This window comes from Balaenoptera ricei, chromosome X (assembly GCF_028023285.1).
Source record: "Balaenoptera ricei isolate mBalRic1 chromosome X, mBalRic1.hap2, whole genome shotgun sequence".
NCBI classification, from domain to species: Eukaryota; Metazoa; Chordata; class Mammalia; order Artiodactyla; family Balaenopteridae; genus Balaenoptera; species Balaenoptera ricei.
This window is the reverse complement of record NC_082660.1, coordinates 13,105,099-13,128,614: the sequence shown is the minus strand read 5'-3', so window position 1 is coordinate 13,128,614 and position 23,516 is coordinate 13,105,099. Positions and strand designations below refer to the sequence as shown.

General features: G+C 40.0%; 1 long non-coding RNA gene across 1 annotated transcript in view; it reads right to left on the bottom strand.

Annotated features, from left to right (window-relative positions):
• LOC132357847 (uncharacterized) overlaps positions 1-23,516 on the bottom strand; it is a 217,157-nt gene that overhangs the window by 133,941 nt on the left and 59,700 nt on the right. Inside the window, exon 3 of the long non-coding RNA XR_009500351.1 lies at positions 6,329-6,450. This is a non-coding gene — a long non-coding RNA (uncharacterized LOC132357847). The remainder of the gene's footprint in view (positions 1-6,328; positions 6,451-23,516) is intronic.

Sequence of the window (23,516 nt, the reverse complement as noted above, 5' to 3'; positions counted from 1 at the left end):
GGCTGATAGAAATACTATAAAGGCACAAGCACACCAAAAAAACCTCACCACACACAGCGAGCTATAAAGACTTGGCAGAAAAACTTTGCACTCCAGTTCCTGTCCCTTTTGTATCTTTTCTTTATCTCTTGGAAAAGAAATCTCCCAAGCTTGATCTACAAAAAGAGGAAATTGGACTAGAAGGGTATTTCCCAAACTATGTTCCTTGGGAAACCAGTGTCCTTCAAATGCTGACAGATGTTTTCAGAAAGGATTCTGTGGGAAAATGTGCTTGAGAAACTCTACAATCTAGAGTAAGTCCCCTTTCATAGTTCTAGTTCCTGTTCTACAAGTTACTTTGAGAGTCATTTTAACCTCCCTTTACTTAAATCTCAGTTCCTTACCTGCAAAATGGTTGTTGTAATATGCCCTGCCTATTCCCCAGTGTTTGGAAGCAAATTAAAAATGTGACAGAAAAGCCTAGTCCAGAAATCAGGCCAAGCGGATGTGGCTGTGAATTAGAGCGAGCACAGTGAGGAAGGGGAGGCTGGGTATTCCAGGGCTATGCCTGCGTGACAAATCAACCAAAAACTTGCATAAATTTATTATGTTCACAGATTCTCTAGGTCAGGAATTTGAACACTGCATTATAGGGATGGCTTGTCTCTGCTCTACAATGTCTGGGACCTCGGCTGGGAAGTTTTGACAATGGCTGGTGGCTACAGTCACCTTGAAGCCTTCCTCATTCACCTGTCTGGTGGTTGAGGTGGCTATTGGCTGAAACACTTATATATGGCTTCTCCATGTGGTCTCTCCATGTGAGCTAGTTAGAGCTTCCTAACAGCATGATGGCTGGGCTCTAACAGAGCAAGAGGGACGTGCATGGCATGTTTATGACCTATCCCAGAAGTCACATAGTGTCACTTTTGCCATATTTTAATGGTCAAGGCAGTCACAAAGTTTCACCCAGATCAAGGGGAAGGGACATAGACCCTACCACCCAATAGCAGGAGTGTCAAGGTCACACTGAAGAAGAGCATGTGGGATGGGAGACATTTTTGTGACCATCTTCAGAAAATACAGCCTCTTACTCTGGGGCAGATGCAAAGTCGATGAAAAAATACAGATTCTTGAAGCCTGGCTGGAGGAAGAACAAGAAGAAGAAATCAAGGATTTTCCCAGATTTCAAGTCTAGGTGGAAAAAGAATAACCACAAAAGGGAAGGCTTGAGTCAGAGTCAGTTTGGGCAGAAAGACAGTTCAAAAGATGTTCCCAGTAGTTCTGCCTTTTGAGTTTGGAGAAGATATGAGCATGTTTACTGGCAGAGATAATGGAGCCAAGAGGAAGACTAAAGATAGAAAATGGGGGAGAGAAAATTAACAGGACAAGATTCTGGAGGAGACAGTTGTGACTAAATACTCAGATGGAGGTTTAACTTCACATGGAGAAATGCTATTTCTCTGGGGAAATAGGAGGAGAGGATGGGGGAAATAGAACAGAATTCTGAGACCTTCTGAAGTGCAGAGAAGGGAAAATGGCAGATCTCAAACTGAATAGCCTACCTTCTCAGGGAAGTAAGAGATAAGAAAATCTATTGAAATTAACATGAGATGTCTTGAAGTCCATAAGGAATAGAAATGACTAGGCAAGAAACTGAATAGGATATCTGTAGGATATGACTCAAGTAGTTCTTATTTTTGAAAAAAGTTGAAACATTGTTAAAATGCTAATTATTGACACTGGGTGATGGAATATGGGAATTTATTATACTGTTCTTACTAAGTATGTGTATGATTGAAATTTTCATAATAAAATGTTTAAAATTTTTAAAAAGCTTTTGAATAATACACTTATCTAGTTGTTTTTTTTTTTAAAGAAACTTATAACATTGCATTTTTATTTGTGGGTTGTCAATAAAAATGTTTCCCTTAGGTCAATGGCTCTCAATGGTGAAAGGATTTTCTATTTGTCTCATACTTATTACTGCCCTAGATAAAAGTTCAATCAATTCACATGTACCTGTAAAACCCTCTGCCTAATATTTTTAAAATGCCTGCCGTATACTTTAGGCAAGTTCTGAGATGATTTCCCCTAACAGCACATTATTGCTTTTTGTTGAACTAAACAAACGTCTTTTATTTCTTTACTATCGTTGTTATTATTATTATTACTTAAGACTAGTTGGTTGCAGGTTGGGTTTTTTTTTTAAAGGAATTTTTTTTTTTTTTTAATTTGTTTTTGGCTGCATTGGGTCTTCGTTGCTGCACGCGGGCTTTCTCCAGTTGCGGTGAGCGGGGGCTACTCTTCGTTGCGGTGCGCAGGCTTCTCATTGCGGTGGCTTCTCTCATCGTGGAGCACGGGCTCTAGGTGTGCGGGGCTTCAAAAGTTGTGGCGTGCAGGCTCAGTAGTTGTGGCACATGGGCTTAGTTGCTCCACGGCACGTGGATCTTCCCGGACCAGGGCTCGAATCCGTGTCCCCTGCACTGGCAGGCAGATTCTTAACCACTGCACCACCAGGTAAGCCCCACAGGTTGGGTTCTATTCTGTCCTTTCCACAGCGATACCCATGTGAAGAATATCACAGGGTTTCCAGTCTTGTTAGATTTCTTCTTGGCATTGGGAAAACACTGAGCTGGCAAAATAAATAGCTCAAATCTCAGAAACATGTTAGAGTGATATGGAATCCTGTATGCTTCATAGCACTAATCAACAACCATTTATATTCTTGGGGATCGAAGGAAACATATTAAGAAAGGATATCCTTGCCTTGTACAAAACTGTCACAGTCGGCTAGCAAGAAATATTAAAGACTGAAGAAATATCCATGAAGCAGCCACTTGGTTTTCTGAAGCATGTCAATGATACCCAGAATTCATCAAGTTCATGGTTCCACATCTTGGATTGTGAAAAGTAACTAGGAAGTGTGCGTGATTTTGACCTTTAATCAAGATCTCTTTTTCTGCATTATATTAGGAATAATGAATTGTCATAAATAGCATGTGACTCAAACCAATATTCTGGGAAAATGGCTGGTGGGTTTTAGAAATTAGATGGCAAGCAACTCAAAATCAGATACTGCAAGTATCTTAAAAGGAGAGTAGCCTAGCTTCCCAGCTTTAGCTCTTACCAAACCATCCACATGTTGACCAGGCTCCTGTTCAGGTAAGAAGCACTAGAATGAAGAACATATTTACATAATATGGTGGATGAAAAATCTGAACAGGATAGAGGCAGAGGGAGAGAAGACCTGGGAGATTAATGAAAGGGAAGACTCAAAAGCATGAACTCAAGGTCTGAGGGGCGGAAGACATCATGCATCCCTTGCTGAGGGGTCAAATTATTTCTTTCATATCAGGACAGCAATGCGAAGACAGAAAACAGGAAGATTTTCAGTCAAATGCATTTTACTGGGCAAAATAATGGTAGCCAACTTCAGTCTCAATGACCTTTCATGGCAATTTGAGGATTACGAAGGAAAAATTACTGACATCAAATGACAGCACCCACTGACACTATTCCTCCCTTGACTGACATTAATCACAAGTTGCTGTCTATAAAGGAATTTTTATTTAATGGAGAAAGAAGCATATGCCACTTTATCTTAGCACCTTACTAAACAGTAGTTCTGGGATTCATGTGCATGGACTACAGACTGTGTCTAGAGCTCTGCTCCTGATTTTGATGTTGGAAAAATTGTGAAGAAGTATAATACCTGACAAACTAAGGAGAGAAAAAGACCGAGAGTGAGGCTGGAGTGGGACTGGTGACGATTCTTTCTCTAAATCCCCTCACTTCCTTAGTGGATATGAAATATGAGCCAGATATACACAGACACTCTTAGTGGCCAGAGAAGAGTCATCTCATCCTTTCCTTTTTGGCTTTAGTGAGTTCCCAAAGATCTAGTCAAAGAGTCGGTGTTGGATGGACCTAGTGGAGATGCCACTCATGGTTCGGTCCTTGTCCAATCATCCCAGGAAAAAGCCTTGTCCATGGATAGGCACAGCCATACCATGCAGCCCCTGTATTCTCCGACCCTGTGTGACACAGACCCATGGCCCCAGTAATGGAGGCAGGGGCCCACCTTGGTCCAGCTCCAAGCCCTGACACAGACTAACTCTTGTGCTAAAAGAGTGAGGAGTAAGTGCAGACATTAGCTCAGCAAAATTGATTCCAGGCATTGAACATGAAGCAAATGTTGAAAGGAAAATATAATTTTTGTGTCCTAACTGTGGTAGGCTGAACAATGCCCGTCCCCAAAGATGTCCATAACCTAATATCGAGAACCTGTGAATGTTGTTACCTCATGTAGCAAAAGAGATGTTGTAGATGTCATTAAGTTAAGGATCTTGAGGTGGGGAGATTATCCTGGATTATCTGGGTGTGCCCAATGTATTCAGAAGGATGCTTATAAAAGGGACACAAGAGGAGTCAGAGAAGGAGATGTGATAGCACAAGCAGAGGAACAGAGAGAGAGAGATTCAAAGATGCTACACTGCTGGCTCTGAAGACAGAGGAAGAAGCCATGAGCCAAGGAATGCAGGTGGCCTCTAGAAGCCAGAAAAGGCAAAGAAACAGATTATGTGCTAGAACATTCAGAAGGAATGCAGTTCTGAAAACCCATTGCAGACTTCTGACCTCCAGAACTATAAGATAATAAATTTGTGGTGTTTTAAGTCACTGAGTTCGTGGTCATTTGTTTCAGCAGCACTTGGAAACGAATATGCCAAGATCCCATACAGACAAGATGAGATCAGTTCGCTCCTGGCCCCTAAATTACAACCACTTAAGTCCTATCTCACTTGTCAGTAGAAATCCAGCCTTTCTGTGACTCCTCTCCACAAATAAAAGGGAAAGTTTACTCCTTCCAGGAAGTTGCCTTGGTTGTTTCCGGCTGACTCAGTCCCTTCCTGCTTTGAAACCACTCCTTCCCTCCACCCATGGGGCCACTGATGACCCTGCTGCTGGTCACTTCCCTTGCATTCCTGCATCACTCCTTTGTATTGCTTCACCCAAAGCATGATCCTGATCAGCTTCCCTAATTTCCGAAGCGAAATGCAAATGCAAGGCTGAAGCTTGTTGTAATAAGAAAAAATAATAAGTAATGATAAAACTACTAGTTGAGGAAGTTACAACACAGAAGTAACCATCTTAGGCTGGATTCCTTAGAACTGGAACCTGAGATGAGAATTCTTAGGCACGTGATTTCTTCTGGGAGACAGCAGAGGAATGAGGGAAGCAGGATGAGGCAGGGGAAGGAGTGAAGTTATCATGGGGTCTTACTGGGAATTCAGCTTCAACCTGATCCCACAGGGAATTCTGGAGTACAAACTGCACCAGAGGATAGTACCACCTCAAAGGCAAAGGGGCCAGCCTTCTGTACCCTCTGTCAGTCTGTCGTTGGCCATAGCCACTTGGGGAATGGGGTAGCATAACCTCCCAGATGAGGAGACTCCCATTCTGCTGAGAAAAATTCTCTAGATAAAGAGGTAGGGATGAATAGGCAAACCCATAGTTGCTGAGGGATATGGCATCAGGAGTCCTTAAAAGGGATGTGCGTGGGCACCAACTGCATCCATGACAACAACCTATAACATAGCTCACAACTAGTCCCGGAAGAGCACCTCTGCCCTGCCCTGGCCTCACCACTGTTCGAAAGAGTTAACTTTACTCTTCATTTTCCCACCTCCTTTCCACTCCATCAACAGAAACGTCCTTGAGCTGTCTCTTCTCCCTGGAGGAGAGGTTCCAGAGACATTTCTTTCTCCCTTAAACACATCACCCAATCCTGTTTCAGTTTCAGGATTTTCCAAAATGATTGACAGCCCTCACTCCCTCCAAGAAGACACTGGAACACAAAGGCCCAACATTAGTACATTTGTCCTAGTTTAAGTAACATGCGTGTACGGCACCAACAGTCCAATCTACGTTGAGCCAAGGTGATTAGCTCATCATTTCCCTTTCACAGCCATTCAGTCCTCCTTGGGGAGGTAAAGATTAACCCTCCACTTTATTCCTGCCATGCACAAACACCTCCATAAGAACAAGCAATAACATGCAGGCATTGAAATCTATAAACCCCTTCCTAGGGAAGAACATATCACCAAAAAGTGTTATTCATACTGCAGGTGGCAACCCATTAGTGGTCTTGAGAAAAAATTAATGAAAAAAGGCAGACTAGAAAAGATTAAAATTCATTTCAAATAACAAATGTACATGCTGTTTCATGGAGCAAGACTTTGTTTCAGTTATATTTATTCATATATGTATATTCAAACATTTGCACGTCTGGGTCATGACGTATTTCTTACTATAGGTAGGAGTCAAAAAAAAAGTTGGGAAAAAAACTCACCGATGTAAACACTTTTCACTACACAGATAACTTCTCTCATTTTCATCCGGAACAGATTGGTTTCTTGATGTCACTGGAGGTTTAGAAATCTTCATTTATTGTTGTGTGTCTTTGCTTCATGTCTACAAAAGAGAAAGATCCATCTGGGTATTTGCTTTCCCCCAAACAAGAGAATTGTCAACTCCATTCCATATCCCAAAGGTGAACTGAACTCTACTTCTCTACAAAGCCTGCTTTAAACTTTGAAATTATAACATTATGGATTGAAGTAGGTAGAATTATGTCCCCTAAAAAGATATGCTCAAGTCCTAACTCCCAGTACCTGTGAATGTGACCTTATTTGGAAATAGGGTCTTGGCAGATGTAATCAAGTTAAAATGAGGTCATACTAGGTTAGGGTGGGCCCTAATCCAGTGGCTGGTATCCTTGTAAGAAGAGGGAAATTTGGACACAGAGACACACAGGGAGAATGCCACGTGACAAGAGGCAGATATTGGAGTGATGTGTCCACAAGACAAAGAATGCCCAGAATTGCCAGAAACCACCAGAAGCTAGGCAGTGGCAGAGAAACATTCTTCCCAAGAGCCTTGAGAGAAAGAATGGTCCTGCTGATACCTTGATTTTGGATTTCTTGCCCCCAGAACCGTGAGAGAATACATTTCTTTGGTCTTAAGTCTCTGGTAATTTGTTTCGGCAGTCTTAGGAAACTAATACATGGGTTTTCCTATTTCTACACTCACCATTGAATTTTCAAAGATCTTAGCAAATATTTACATGTACCTGCTTGAATATTCATAAAACATCTCTGAAAAGATAACCAAGAAACTGACAACACTAGTTGCCTTTGGGAAAGGGAAGTGGGTAGCAGCAGAATAAGGGAAGGAGATTTTTTACTATAATATCCTTTTGAATTTTAAACCATGTGATGTATTATCTATTTTTAAAACAAATAAAATAAAAATTTTGAAAATTTAAGGCTCAAACTCAACCTACCTAGCAATCTTCCCCACCTCCCCAGAGATCGCTGCTGATGGAAGCCTGTCCCATTTTTTTTAAACGAAGATGTAAAGTCCTAAAAAGAAGGATCACCCTCTTTCACAGAGAACACCTGGTTCACAGTCATTTCCCTTTTGTACCAAAAACCCAGGAAGGCTAACTGTCTAGTCTTATTCAGAGATATCTTTAGTCATCTGCCTCTCTCTTCCAAGCTATTTGCTTAAGGATAAAACGGTACAACACTGGCAGCTGAAACAATGTTCCTATCCATGATATCCTTAATTACTGACTTAAATGAAGAGCCATTGTCAGACTTCCTCATTAAAAGACATATTTTATGAGCAGATAACTCACACGAATGATTTAAGAAGGACAGATTCATCAGACAGTTTGAGGTTGAATCTAACAAAGTATGCAAAGTTAATTATATAATTTGAAGTGTTGGACGAAATGGGTCCAAGGGTCTTTCAACATCAAAGCCTCTAGTGGAGAAGAATGCAGTGTAACTGGGGCCTTCAGCTAAACTCTCCCGTGAGACAACTCCGTACAATACTGGTGATCAATGCATATTTCATGAATTGAATAAAATTAAAAGCATACAATGAAGAGCTAGAAGAGACTCTGGAATTCTTAGGCATGTTTCCCCAGCAATGCTCTGAAAATGGGCACCGGGCTGTCTGGGCTGGAATACTGACTTCACTTTAGCCAGGCTTTTTCTATGCCTCAGTTTTCTCATCTGAAAAATACAGTGATTATAATTTCTGCCTCTTAGCGTTGTTGAGTAGGTGAAGTATATGCAGTAGATGCACTTGGTACCTTGACCAGATTCCACTTACAAGGCCAGAGCACCCATCCCCTAGCAGGGGAGAATGTGGGCTACCCCAGCTGCCTCCGTCTCTGCAGAACTGCCCCGGACTGATGGTAGCCATGCCCTCCAGGAAGCTACCCCACCCCATGGCCCACAGACAAAGACTGACTGATATGTGGGTACAAAAGAGACCCCTCCTCTCAAGTCAGGGATAACTCCAAGGTGTGGTTTGTATGTCAGAGCCTCTCTTTAAGGAAGCAAGACCGCGCGTATCCTCGCTCACCTTCCCCCACCCCTTTCCTTTCCTGCTTCCCTCCCTCCCTCCCAGGTTCTCCCTGAAGAGCACTCCCCGCAATGCGCCCGACTTCCTGCTTCAGGCTCTGCTTCTAGGGAACCCAACCTAAGAGAGGAGGTAGAGAGCTTCAAAGTTAAGTGTATAAACAGTCAATCCAGTTTCATCGTTATTGCTTAATCATTCAAATTTAGGGCAAGCACAAAATCAAAGGACCTTTGACATAATCCACCCCCGAAGGCTTACAGAGGAAAGTGGTGATACAAAATCTGAAAAGACAGAAAATTACTTGGGTGAGTCTATTCCGAAACTAAGACTGAGGAGACAAACCAGGAGCCAGAAAGAGATAGACTGGCCCTGCTTAGATTTCTTTTAAAAACTAGAGACCCTGTGGTGAAGGCCTAAAAATTAATATTATGCACTGCCTTGACATCTGGTGAAATCAGCAGGGTCTCAAATAGCCTAATTGCAAGTGCCTCTCCCTACTCTGCCACAAAGATCCCCTAGCCAAACAACTCTCCTTATCACAGGGACCAAGAACAGTTCCCTGCAGCCCTCAGAACTATTCAAACAAGCCAATCACATCCTCCCACAGAAGCCAGGGTACACCTCACCCTCTTGATACCAGAAGCCTGCCTCTCACAGCCCCTGGTTGTTCGCTCTGCTTCTGAGTATAACTCCCATGTAGCCCTACATGGCACATGGGATCCTCCTGCCCCAGACTGTGAGTATGGGTGACTAATAAACCATTGTCCATCTCATCTCTCCAGTGGTGGATGCTGTGTGTTCAGCCATCCCCATAACTCCATGGTGGGAAGCCATTCATCACCAGTGGGGTAAAGAGAAGGCAATGAAAACAGACCCTTATTACCAGGGCTTGTAAGACTTAGTTTTTTAACTTCTCCATTGCTTTGTTAAACTTGTCAATTTTCATATATGAAATTGAGAAAAGCCAAGTGTGTGTGTGCATATGTATGTGTCAAAGAAACAAGATTAGGTTGGAAGAAGCTGGAAAACTGTCTTTCTCTGTAGCAAACACAGGAAAGAGGCTGTGTGTGTGGATAAGAGGCAGGGGTGGATGAGGCAGGGCTCGCTTGGGCCAGAGGGAGAGAGGAAGAAACGGACAACTTGCCGAGACAAAGCTGTGTTCTAGGTAGAAGCCTGGCCGCTCCCCATTAGACCAAGGTGCTTCCCATTAGAACAGAAACCAAAAATCAGTGGGAACGGATCAGAGCTCAAAAGTAAAGGAAGTAAAGGTGCTTGGGCAGAAACGAAAAATGAATGAAGAACAGGTGAAATATGCATTATTCGTCAAGAACTCCTGACACTGTGGTTCTTATTAATGCAGAATGTGAGGGATGAGGTTTGGTTTCTCTCACTAGTTTTAGCTAAGGTCATCAAAAATTTTGGCTGCCTTTTTTTTTTTTTTAAATTATTTATTTATTTATTTATTTTTGGCTGTGTTGGGTCTTTGTTTCTGTGCGAGGGCTTTCTCTAGTTGTGGCGAGTGGGGGCCACTCTTCATCGCGGTGCGCGGGCCTCTCACTATCGCGGTCTCTCTTGTTGCGGAGCACAGGCTCCAGACGCGCAGGCTCAGTAGTTGTGGCTCACGGGCCTAGTTGCTCCGCAGCATGTGGGATCTTCCCAGACCAGGGCTCGAACCCGTGTCCCCTGCATTGGCAGGCAGATTCTCAACCACTGCGCCACCAGGGAAGCCCTGGCTGCCTTTTAAGTACACAGTACCTTGACCTTGATACTCAGCCTAGTTATGAGATCACTGGAGACAAGTTGAAGGAGGTGCCAATTCCTAGAGCCTTACAGGAGAAACCTTTCTGATAATCCCCAAATCACATCCCTCTGGACTTTTCATTCAATTCAACTCATGATTTAGGCACTAAGCACCTATACTATACAATACCTAATGTACTGTGTTTTTCCATATGTGCACCTATGATATGAGAGAATCTGCCCTTTTAACAAGCCCAAAGGTGAGTCTTATGTGTCCCAAAATTTGAAAAGTAATACTTGAAAAGATGCAAAGGAGAAAAAGGCAGGTGAAGCACTGATATTAAAATACAAGAGTGTTCTTTGGAAAAAATGGGTCAGAGGCATTTCTCCAGAGAAGACGTACAGATGGCCAACAGGTACATGAAAAAAATACTCAAAATCACTACCAGTCAAAATCACCTTATACCGGTCAGAATGGCCATCATAAAAAAGTCTACAAATGGGGAGTTCCCTGGCAGTCCAATGGTTAGGACTTGGCGCTTTCACTACCGTGGCTCAGGTTAAACACCTGGTCAGGGAACTAAGATCCCATAAGCTATGCGGCGCGGCCAAAAAAAAAAAAAAGTCTACAAATAACAAATGCTGGAGAGGGTGTGGAGAAAAGGGAACCCCCCCACACTGTTGGTGGCAATGTAAATTGGTGCAGTCACTATAGAGAACAGTATGGAGGTTCCCTAGAAAACTAAAAATAGGGTTACCATATGATCCAACTACCCCACTCCTGGGCATATATCTGGAAAAGATGAAGATTCTAATTCGAAAAGATACATGCACCCCAGTGTTCATAGCAGCAGTATTTACAATAGCCAAGACATGGAAGCAACCCAAATGGCCATTGACAGATGAATGGATAAAGGTGTGGTATATATATATATATATATATATATATATATATATATATATATATATATATATATATATATATATATATATATTAATACAGTGGAATACTACTCAGCCATAAAAATGAATGAAATAATGCCACTTGCAGCAACATGGATGGACCTAGAGATTATCATACTAAGTGAAGTAAGTCAGACAAAGAAAGGTAAATATCATATGATATCACTTATATGTGGAATCTAAAAAATGATACAAATGAACTTATTTACAAAACAGAAATAGACTCACAGACATAGAAAACAAACTTAAGGTTACCAAAGGGGAAAGGTGGGGGGAAGGATAAGTTAGGAGTTAGTGATTAACAGATACACACTACTATATATAAAATAGATAAACAATAAGGACTTACTGTATAGCACAGGGAACTATATTCGATACCATGTAATACCCTACAACGGGAAAGAATCTGAAAAAGAATATACATATGTGTGTGTGTGTGTGTGTGTGTGTGTGTGTGTGTGTGTGTGTGTGTAAATATATATATATATATATATATACACATATATGTGTGTGTGTATATATATATATACACACACACACATATATGTGTATATATAACTGAATCATTTTGCTGTACACCTGAAACTAATGCAGCATTGTAAATCAAGCATACTTCAATTTTAAAAAATGGGTCAGAGGGAGTTAGTCTTTAAAAAAACAAGATAAAATAAAATGAAATAAAATAAAACAAAATAAAGTACAAGATCACATAGATTGAGTCACACTATTAATGGACCAACAGGAAGGACAGAAGCTGTTGAAAAGGGGAGGAAGGTAACTGTTCAGCCTCCTGAAAGATAGGGAGGTTAACCTGGGCTTTGAAGATGAGTAGGATTTAAATTGACATAGAAAGCATTCCACACACCCACACAATAATGGAAGTGAGCATTCAATGCAGCTAGTATTCATTAATTACTAAAAAAAAAAAAAAAAGGCAAACGTCTCAACAAGTACACAGTGGTTGCCATTTTTATTTGGCTGACTCCTTATTTGAGGGAAACAAGTGACAAAAAAACCTATTTAAATACTTAAATCATAAAAACCACAACTAAGTGGTACCACACTAATTCTTTATTCATGTGAGATTTGACCGTGTAGCTCAGGCAGTGCCACCAAGGACCTGGTTTCTCACTATGTAGTTCCTTCTCACCCTTCCATGCTGTTGGCACCATCCTCAGGGCTTTCATGCTGATCCCTTGGCTTGCCCCTCACTGAAGCAAAATGGCACCTCAAGTCCAAACCTCACATCCTCACACCAACTCTTTAGGACAAGAGATGGTCTCTTTCTATAGCCTCTGCCTATCTTTCAGCCCCATCCTGAATCATGTTCTCACTTGCTCTCTGCACCCCAGCTCCATTGGCCTATTTCAAGCTCATCAAATACGCTATTCTTACTTCTATCACAGCACATGGGCTTCCATGGTGCATTCTTCTCCTCTTCACCTAGTTCACACACACTCAAATTTCATCTCCCAGCATAAACTTCATGACAAGGTCAGCCCCTGTTATATGCTCTCAATACATAGTGTAGTTCTCCTTCGTGGCAATATATACATATAACCATTTGATTAGTGTTTGTCTTTTCTACAAGAAAGAAACCATGTCTGGTTTGGTTTATCATTGTATCCTCAGCATCAAGCCAGTGTCTGGACAGTGGGCACTTAATACATATTTGTTGATTGTATAGTTGGATGGATGGATGGATGGATGGATGGATGGACTTGGCTTCTAAACATGGCCATGTAACTAATTAGCTACCTAACCTTCAGCTTTTTTGAGATTCAGTTCTCTCAACTGTGAAATGAAAAGGTTGGACTAGTTGACCTTTAAGACCCTTTCTGAATTTAAAGTGCTGAATTCATAAAGTGTTACTGGCAAGAGAATTTCTTTAACTGCAAGTATGGTGGAAACAAACTAAAAAATGGTGTTTTGGGTTACTCTGCTATCCTTTTACAAATGTCATTTTTAATCTAATTCTGACTTTGTGTGGGTCTCACGCAGTAGTTAGCAATCTGGAGAAATTGATATCCTAAAACTGTTACCGAGCAGCTGGAATTGCCAAATAGCTAATACAAGTTAGAAAAATATATATTGACAGTCTAGGCAGATGTTAAATTAAATGTTATTGAGAACATTTTACACATGTTCCTTTCCCTACCCTATCCCCCAAAATTTGCAATATTCAAAGTAAAGGGTGGATTCGGTTTGATGCACTGCTAAAAATAAAATTTCCATCTTTGAGTGATGTTTATACAGAGCACTATTATCATATTGAAATAGTTTTATCTTGAATTTACAAAATAGCCTTGCTGTATCCAAGTTCATAGAAATTTGATTAGATCCTAAATACATTTTCATTCAGGGTTCAATTCATATCCATCGATTTCTGCATCTTAAAAGAAAATATAATTCAGCTTTTCACTTGACATGCCTATGAAGCACAAGATAACATTTCCTACCTGCTCCTCCATTCAACATCTGGATCTGAACTATAATTTGCCTATAAATAAGAAATGAGAATTTTGATCAGGCAGCTTTGCAATCTGTTCAAAATAGTCTGGGAATACTTGATTGCATAACAAACCTCCAAGTAAATCAAGTGGTCTTAAGACAGTTTAACTACCATACAATATTTTATTATATTCTATCTCCCCTTAAAAATTATACTTTCTAATGAAGTGATGCAGCCAGAGTATTGATAAAGAGAGAGCACTATGTGGAAATGTCCTTGTGAAAAGAAACTCCACTTGTTGAGGAAACCAAGGCCCCGTTGTTCCTCTTCTAAGTGGCTGGGGCAGGAACTGGCTAACTGTTCCCCAAACCCATTTCCATATCCTCCTTGGCTCCCAGGTAGACTGCATTTCCCAGCCTCCCACGTGACAGATTCCTGGCCAATGGAATGTAGGCAGGAACTTATACACCCCACTTTTGGGCCTGGCTTATAAAATCCTCCCATGCAATCCTCCACCCTCTTACCTCCCACACATGAAAGATGGCAGAGCTAGGTATGCCTTGTTTTGTGAACACTGTGTAGGGCAGAGCCTCTCTCCACTGTCTCATACTCCCAACCAAATTATGAGCTAGCAGAAGAGAGACTACATTATAGTATCTGTCATTCTTCTCAGTATCTTAGGCTTCTGAGCACAGCACACTACCAAAAGCCTCCATTAAAAATTTGCTATAGGTGATTACTCCTTTTCCCCCATTTTTTCTTCATTTTAAAGACAGAAGAGTAAAGAAGAGGGGAGAGCCTGACATTTCATGACTTTTTTGCCCAAGAACCGTCTATCCTTGCATAAATTGGGCCCATAAAATAGATTGGCTGCAAGAATGGAGAAAATGTTTAGCTTCCTCAAATGAGTGTATTAGTCCAAGTTCTCATAGAAGCATATGCCAAGATAAGATTAAACATACAAGGATTTTACTAAGAGAAATGCCCATGAAAGAAATTGGAGAGTTACAGAAAGATAGAGAAGATGAAAAGGCAGAGGGCTATGTCGCAGATGAAGGAACAAGATAAAACCCCAGAAAAACAACTAAATGAAGTGGAGATAGGCAACCTTCCAGAAAAAGAATTCAGAATAATGATAGTGAAGATGATCCAGGACCTTGGAATAAGAATGGAGGCAAAGATTGAGAAGATGCAAGAAATGATTAACAAAGACCTAGAAGAATTAAAGCACAAACAAACAGAGATGACCAATACAATAACTGAAATGAAAACTACACTAGAAGGAATCAATAGCAGAATAACTGAGGCAGAAGAACGGATAAGTGACCTGGAAGACAGAATGATGGAATTCACTGCTGCGGAACAGACTAAAGAAAAAAGAATGAAAAGAAATGAAGACAGCCTAAGAGACCTCTGGGACAACATTAAACGCAACAACATTCGCATTATAGGGGTCCCAGAAGGAGAAGAGAGAGAGAAAGGACCAGAGAAAATATTTGAAGAGATTATAGTCGAAAACTTCCCTAACATGGGAAAGGAAATAGCCACCCAAGTCCAGGAAGCGCAGAGAGTCCCATACAGGATAAACCCAAGGAGAAACACGCCGAGACACATAGTAATCAAAGTGGCAAAAATTAAAGACAAAGAAAAATTATTGAAAGCAGCAAGGGAAAAACGACAAATAACATACAAGGGAACTCCCATAAGGTTAACAGCTGATTTCTCAGCAGAAACTCTGCAAGCCAGAAGGGAGTGGCATGATATACTTAAAGTGATGAAAGGGAAGAACCTACAACCAAGATTACTCTACCCGGCAAGGATCTCATTTAGATTTGATGGAGAAATCAAAAGCTTTACAGACAAGCAAAAGCTAAGAGAATTCAGCACCACCAAACCAGCTCTACAACAAATGCTAAAGGAACTTCTCTAAGTGGGAAACACAAGAGAAGAAAAGGACCTACAAAAACAAACCCAAAACAATTAAGAAAATGGTCATAGGAACATACATATCGATTATTACCTTAAACGTGAATGGATTAAATGCCCCAACCAAAAGACATAGACTGGCTGAATGGATACAAAAACAAGACCCATATATATGCTGTCTACAAGAGACCCACTTTAGACCTAGGGACACATACAGACTGAAAGTGAGGGGATGGAAAAAGATATTCCATGCAAATGGAAATCAAAAGAAAGCTGGAGTAGCTATACTCATATCAGATAAAATAGACTTTAAAATAAAGAATGTTACAAGAGACAAGGAAGGACACTACATAATGATCCAGGGATCAATCCAAGAAGAAGATATAACAATTATAAATATATATGCACCCAACATAGGAGCACCTCAATACATAAGGCAACTGCTAACAGCTATAAAAGAGGAAATCGACAGTAACACAATAATAGTGGGGGACTTTAACACCTCACTTACACCAATGGACAGATCATCCAAAATGAAAATAAATAAGGAAACAGAAGCTTTAAATGACACAATAGACCAGATAGATTTAATTGATATATATCGGACATTCCATCCAAAAACAGCAGATTACACGTTCTTCTCAAGTGCGCACGGAACATTCTCCAAGATAGATCACATCTTGGGTCACAAATCAAGCCTCAGTAAATTTAAGAAAATTGAAATCATATCAAGCATCTTTTCTGACCACAACGCTATGAGATTAGAAATGAATTACAGGGAAAAAAACGTAAAAAGGACAAACACATGGAGGCTAAACAATACGTTACTAAATAACCAAGAGATCACTGAAGAAATCAAAGAGGAAATCAAAAAATACCTAGAGACAAATGACAATGAAAACACGACGACCCAAAACCTATGGGATGCAGCAAAAGCAGTTCTAAGAGGGAAGTTTATAGCTATACAAGCCTACCTAAAGAAACAAGAAAAAGCTCAAGTAAACAATCTAACCTTACACTTAAAGAAACTAGAGAAAGAAGAACAAACAAAACCCAAAGTTAGCAGAAGGAAAGAAATCATAAAGATCAGAGCAGAAATAAATGAAATAGAAACAAAGAAAACAATAGCAAAGATCAATAAAACTAAAAGTTGGTTCTTTGAGAAGATAAACAAAATTGATAAGCCATTAGCCAGACTCATCAAGAAAAAGAGGGAGAGGACTCAAATCAATAAAATCAGAAATGAAAAAGGAGAAGTTACAACAGACACTGCAGAAATACAAAGCATCCTAAGAGACTACTACAAGCAACTTTATGCCAATAAAATGGACAACCTGGAAGAAATGGACAAATTCTTAGAAAGGTATAACCTTCCAAGACTGAACCAGGAAGAAATAGAAAATATGAACAGACCAATCACAAGGAATGAAATTGAAACTGTGATTAAAAATCTTCCAACAAACAAAAGTCCAGGACCAGACGGCTTCACAGGTGAATTCTATCAAACATTTAGAGAAGAGCTAACACCCATCCTTCTCAAACTCTTCCAAAAAATTGCAGAGGAAGGAACACTCCCAAACTCATTCTATGAGGCCACCATCACCCTGATACCAAAACCAGACAAAGACACTACAAAAAAAGAAAATTACAGACCAATATCACTGATGAATATAGATGCAAAAATCCTCAACAAAATACAACAAACAGAATCCAACAACACATTAAAAGGATCATACACCACAATCAAGTGGGATTTATCCCAGGGATGCAAGGATTCTTCAATATACGCAAATCAATCAATGTGATACACCATATTAACAAATTGAAGAATAAAAACCATATGATCATCTCAATAGATGCAGAAAAAGCTTTTGACAAAATTCAACACCCATTTCTGATAAAAACTCTCCAGAAAGTGGGCATAGAGGGAAGCTACCTCAACATAATAAAGGCCATATATGACAAACCCACAGCAAACATCATTCTCAATGGTGAAAAACTGAAAGCATTTCCTCTAAGATCAGGAACGAGACAAGGATGTCCACTCTCACCACTATTATTCAACATAGTTTTGGAAGTCCTAGCCACGGCAATCAGAGAAGAAAAAGAAATAAAAGGAATACAAATTGGAAAAGAAGAAGTAAAACTGTCACTGTTTGCGGATGACATGATACTATACATAGAGAATCCTAAAACTGCCACCAGAAAACTGCTAGAGCTAATTAATGAATATGGTAAAGTTGCAGGATACAAAATTAATGCACAGAAATCTCTTGCATTCCTATACACTAATGATGAAAAATCTGAAAGAGAAATTATGGAAACACTCCCATTTACCATTGCAACAAAAAGAATAAAATACCTAGGAATAAACCTACCTAGGGAGACAAAAGACCTGTATGCAGAAAACTATAAGACACTGATGAAAGAAATTAAAGATGATACCAACAGATGGAGAGATATACCATGTTCTTGGATTGGAAGAATCAACATTGTGAAAATGAGTATACTACCCAAAGCAATCTACAGATTCAATGCAATCCCTATCAAATTACCAATGGCATTTTTTACGGAGCTAGAACAAATCATCTTAAAATTTGTATGGAGACACAAAAGACCCCGAATAGGCAAAGCAGTCTTGAGGCAAAAAAATGGAGCTGGAGGAATCAGACTCCCTGACTTCAGACTATACTACAAAGCTACAGTAATCAAGACAATATGGTACTGGCACAAAAACAGAAACATAGATCAATGGAACAAGATAGAAAGCCCAGACATTAACCCACGCACCTATGGTCAACTAATCTATGACAAAGGAGGCAAAGATATACAATGGAGAAAAGACAGTCTCTTCAATAAGTGGTGCTGGGAAAACTGGACAGCTACATGTAAAAGAATGAAATTAGAATACTCCCTAACACCATACACAAAAATAAACTCAAAATGGATTAGAGACCTAAATATAAGACTGGACACTATAAAACTCTTAGAGGAAAACATAGGAAGAACACTCTTTGACATAAATCACAGCAAGATCTTTTTTGATCCACCTCCTAGAGTAATGGAAATAAAAACAAAAATAAACAAGTGGGACCTAATGAAACTTCAAAGCTTTTGCACAGCAAAGGAAACCATAAACAAGACGAAAAGACAACCCTCAGAATGGGAGAAAATATTTGCAAATGAATCAACGGACAAAGGATTAATCTCCAAAATATATAAACAGCTCATTCAGCTCAATATCAAAGAAACAAACACCCCAATCCAAAAATGGGCAGAAGACCTAAATAGACATTTCTCCAAAGAAGACATACAGATGGCCACGAAGCACATGAAAAGATGCTCAACATCACTAATTATTAGAGAAATGCAAATCAAAACTACAATGAGGTATCACCTCACTCCTGTTAGAATGGGCATCATCAGAAAATCTACAAACAACAAATGCTGGAGAGGGTGTGGTGAAAAGGGAACCCTCTTGCACTGTTGGTGGGAATGTAAATTGATACAGCCACTATGGAGAACAATATGGAGGTTCCTTAAAAAACTAAAAATAGAATTACCATATGACCCAGCAATCCCACTACTGGGCATATACCCAGGGAAAACCGTAATTCAAAAAGACACATGCACCCGAATGTTCATTGCAGCACTATTTACAATAGCCAGGTCATGGAAGCAACCTAAATGCCCATCAACAGACAAATGGATAAAGAAGATGTGGTACATATATACAATGGAATATTACTCAGCCATAAAAAGGAACGAAATTGAGTCATTTGTTGAGACGTGGATGGATCTAGAGACTGTCATACAGAGTGAAGTAAGTCAGAAAGAGAAAAACAAATATCGTATATTAATGCATGTATGCGGAACCTAGAAAAATGGTACAGATGAGCCAGTTTGCAGGGCAGAAGTTGAGACACAGATGTAGAGAATGGACATATGGACACCAAGGGGGGAAAACTGCGGTGGGGTGGGGATGGTGGTGTGCTGAATTGGGCGATTGGGATTGACATGTATACACTGATGTGTATAAAACTGATGCCTAATAAGAACCTGCAGTATAAAAAAACAAACAAAACAACTAATACTAAACTTTCATTGGGTTATTTGTATGGAAATATGTTAATATAAATGTTTCAGACATTACATGAAATTTCTAAAAATCTTATATTTGTATTTGTATGGAAATATGTATGGAAATATGTTAATATAAATGTTTCAGACATTACATGAAATTTCTAAAAATCATATTTGTATTTGTATGGAAATATGTATGGGAATATGTTAATATAAATGTTTCAGACATTACATGAAATTACTAAAAATCTTATATTTGTACTTGTATGGAAATATGTATGGAAATATGTTAATATAAATGTTTCAGACATTACATGAAATTTCTAAAAATCTTAAAAAAAAAAAAAAAAAAAAAAAAAAAAAAAAAAAAAAAAAAGAAATTGGAGAGTGAGCCAGGAAAGCTAGAGGGTCATGAGACTATGACGCGAGGCTGACCCAGAGTGAAGAAGCGAGGGGGAGAAGGTTGGGCAGAAGTGTGCTGCAATGTAGTCTAAGGAAGGTTTGGCAAGGCCATCAGGGAGTCCTCTAGCCAAAGCTGGCCATCGGAGGAATCCCATGTCTCTCCAGAAAAAAACCTGCCTTGGTACTTCTGCCACCCATCATTGGCTGGGAGCACCCCTTGGGAGGCAAGGCCTTGGCTCAAACTTGGAGATGGATTTCAGAACCCAGCGGCTGGGGCCATCAGTCAGTTATACTCCCCGCAGTTCTTCAAAGCACATTCTCATCGCTTCTACAGAGTGTTCTATTAAAGGCAACATGAGCTTATCCATCTTATCTGTATATCTTTTTGTTTTAATAGATTTTAGCCACTATGAAAACATAAAGGATCAGGACCAGAAAAAACTAGTCTCCATGATGGGTCTTGTCATAAATTTTGTTTTTATCAGTCACCATCAGTCAAACACATAATGCTCCCCCAGTGAATAGAGGCTCATTAACCAAGTTAGGATTTATATTCAGCTGCTAGTTATGGGCACTGGAGATAAAAAAATGGTTTAACCAAGACAGAGGTTTATTTCCCTCTTATATAAAAGAAGTCTGTAGTTAAGCAGTGCAGTGATAGTATTAGGTTGGCCACAAAGTTCGTTTGGGTTTTTCTGTACATCTTATGGAAAAACCTGAACGAACTTTTTGGCCAACCCAATATAATAGCTCTGAAGTATCATACTGGACCCAGCCACCTACTATATTTCTATTCCTTCATTCTTAGAGTATGATTACCATTCTCAGGTCATCTCATGTTTCAGAATGGATTCTGGGAATCCAATCATCATGTTTGTATTCCAGTTAGGATGGAGGGGAAGAAGTGAAAACAGAAAGGGACATATGCTAGCTATGTGCCCCTTTAAAAAACAAACAAAAGTAACTATTCCTGGGAAGTACCACTGTATGCAGACAATTTCAAGATACAACTCATGGGCAACACTTTGCTACACAGGAGGCTGAGGAATGAATTCTTTAAGCTGTGCAGAAAAATTTCCCAACTCTTTTCATAGAAGAAGGGGTATGAATACTGGGCAGGTATTCTTTTTCCCAGCCATTTCTCGGGTTTGGTTCTGAAAAGAAAGTTTTAATTTAAAAAGGCTGGTAAGGTTTTTCCTCTGCTACTAGATGAATCTATTATATTAATGACAGCCACTGATCCAATTCAATTACCTTCCATAAATTTGCACATATTGTTTATTGGTTGCCTTGTCCATATAACCTGTTCATTTTGTACTTTCTTTCCTCTCTGAGGAAAAGTAAATTTTCTTTTTTTTTTTTTTTCCATTATATTAGAGGCCTTCTAGGCTATCTGCCCACCCCACCAGCTTCCCTCTCTGAGAACTGCTCTCCCAGACAAGAGTGCTTCCTGAGTCATATTTCTAACTACCTAATGCATCCCTGACCCTTGAATATTAGGTCAGGGATAGAAACTAAACCAAGCTGAGCAGACCCATTTCTCTCTTCTGAGAACTGGGATCTGGAATCAAGATCACACCTGTCTCCACTGGACATTTGAATAAAGGAGATGTGAATTTATTTTATTAATTAATTTATTTATAAATTTATTTATTTATTTATTTATTTTTGGCTGTGTCGTGTCTTCGTTGCTATGCGCAGGCTTTCTCTAGTTGCGGTGAGCAGGGGCTACTCTTGGTTGCGGTGCGTGGGCTTCTCATTGCAGTGGCTTCTCTTGTTGTGGAGCACGGGCTCTAGGTGCATGGGCTTCAGTAGTTGTGGCTCACGGGCTCTAGAGTGCAGGCTCAGTAGTTGTGGTGCACTGGCTTAGTTGCTCCATGGCACGTGGGATCTTCCCAGACCAGGGCTTGAATCCGTGTCCCCTGCATTGGCAGGAGGATTCTTAACCACTGCACCGCCAGGGAAATCCCAAGGAGATGTAAATTTAGAAATGATAGGGACAGACATCTTCTTCCATGTTTATGGAACAGTCAAGAGAGCCAGTTTGCTGACAGAGGAGAGTAAAGCAGAGATGGCACAGCTCTTACTTTGCTGTAGTTATGTGGATCAATCCCTTCCACAGATATTTTCCCAAATATTACATCCAAGTAGATGAACTGGAAGGACCATAAATAGCTGGTAGCTAGTGTCAGGTGCTTTCCAAACTACCCCTATTATTAGGACCTAACCAATATAATCCCAGCCTTTTCTTCTATGGTCCTTCCAATGTGGTACACTGAAACCAGCATGAGATTTGTTGGTTTTTTAATGTGTTCCCTGATTCCTATTCCTATCCTTAGCGTATATTTCATTGAGTAGCTATCTGTTACTTCCTATCAGTAGACTCATCCTGCCTGCCGTATGTTATCACAGCTACTGGGGATAAAGATAGTGATAAGGGTTGGGCTTGTTGGATTCAATTTGAGAAACTGAGTTCATTTGGAGTTCTACACTATGCTAGGTCTGGAGAATAAACAGATAAATAAGACATGGACCCTGCCCAGCAATTTATAAGTTGCTATCATAAGTGACTCTCAACCAAGTTCTGGTACTGTATTTGCATGTCAAGTCATATCTAGCAAAAGGAGTTAAGATCTCTCAATTGGAAGATGTCCAATAGCTTAGAGGCAGAAAGGGACGATGACTCCACTGATTTCTTGGAAAAAGGAAATCCTTTCAAAATTTTTTCTTTTTCCCCTCTCTGACCTGATTTTTACCTACACCCCTCTGTTTGTTTGCACTTGGTGTATAGATAGCTCCACTGAGAAGGAGATCAAAAAGAATGCCAAAGCTCTTTTTTGACCAAAATGCTATGATACTAGAAATCAACTATAAGAAAAAAACTGCAAAAAACCCAAACATGTGGAGGCTAAATAATATGCTTCTAAGCAACCAATGGCTAACTGAAGAAATCAAAGAGGAGGAGGAGAATAAGATTCCACAAGCCTTGTGGCCAAAAAAAAAAAAAGTAATCATGAGGGGAGGAGAATACAAATGCAGGGTTTTAAAAATTTATTTGAAATTAAGAGATAAGCAACTTAAAACAATCATACGCACGTGCACACACACACACATATATAGACTGCTATACAAAAACCTCATGGTAACTGCAAACCAAAAATCTGTAATAGATATACACACAAAAAAAGAAAAAGGAATCCAAACATAGCGCTAAAGACAGTCATTAAATCAAAAGAGAAGAGAGCAAAAGAAGAAGAAAGGGGAAAAAAAGACCTATAAAAACAAATCCAAAACAATTAACAAAATGGCAATAAGGGCTTCCCTGGTGGTGCAGTGGTTGAGAATCCGCCTGCCAAGGCAGGGGACACGGGTTTGAGCCCTGGTCTGGGAAGATCCCACATGCCACGGAGCAACTGGGCCCGTGAGCCACAACTACTGAGCCTGCGCGTCTGGAGCCTATGCTCCGCAACAAGAGAGGCCGTGATAGTGAGAGGCCCGCGCACCGTGATGAAGAGTGGCCCCCGCTTGCCGCAACTAG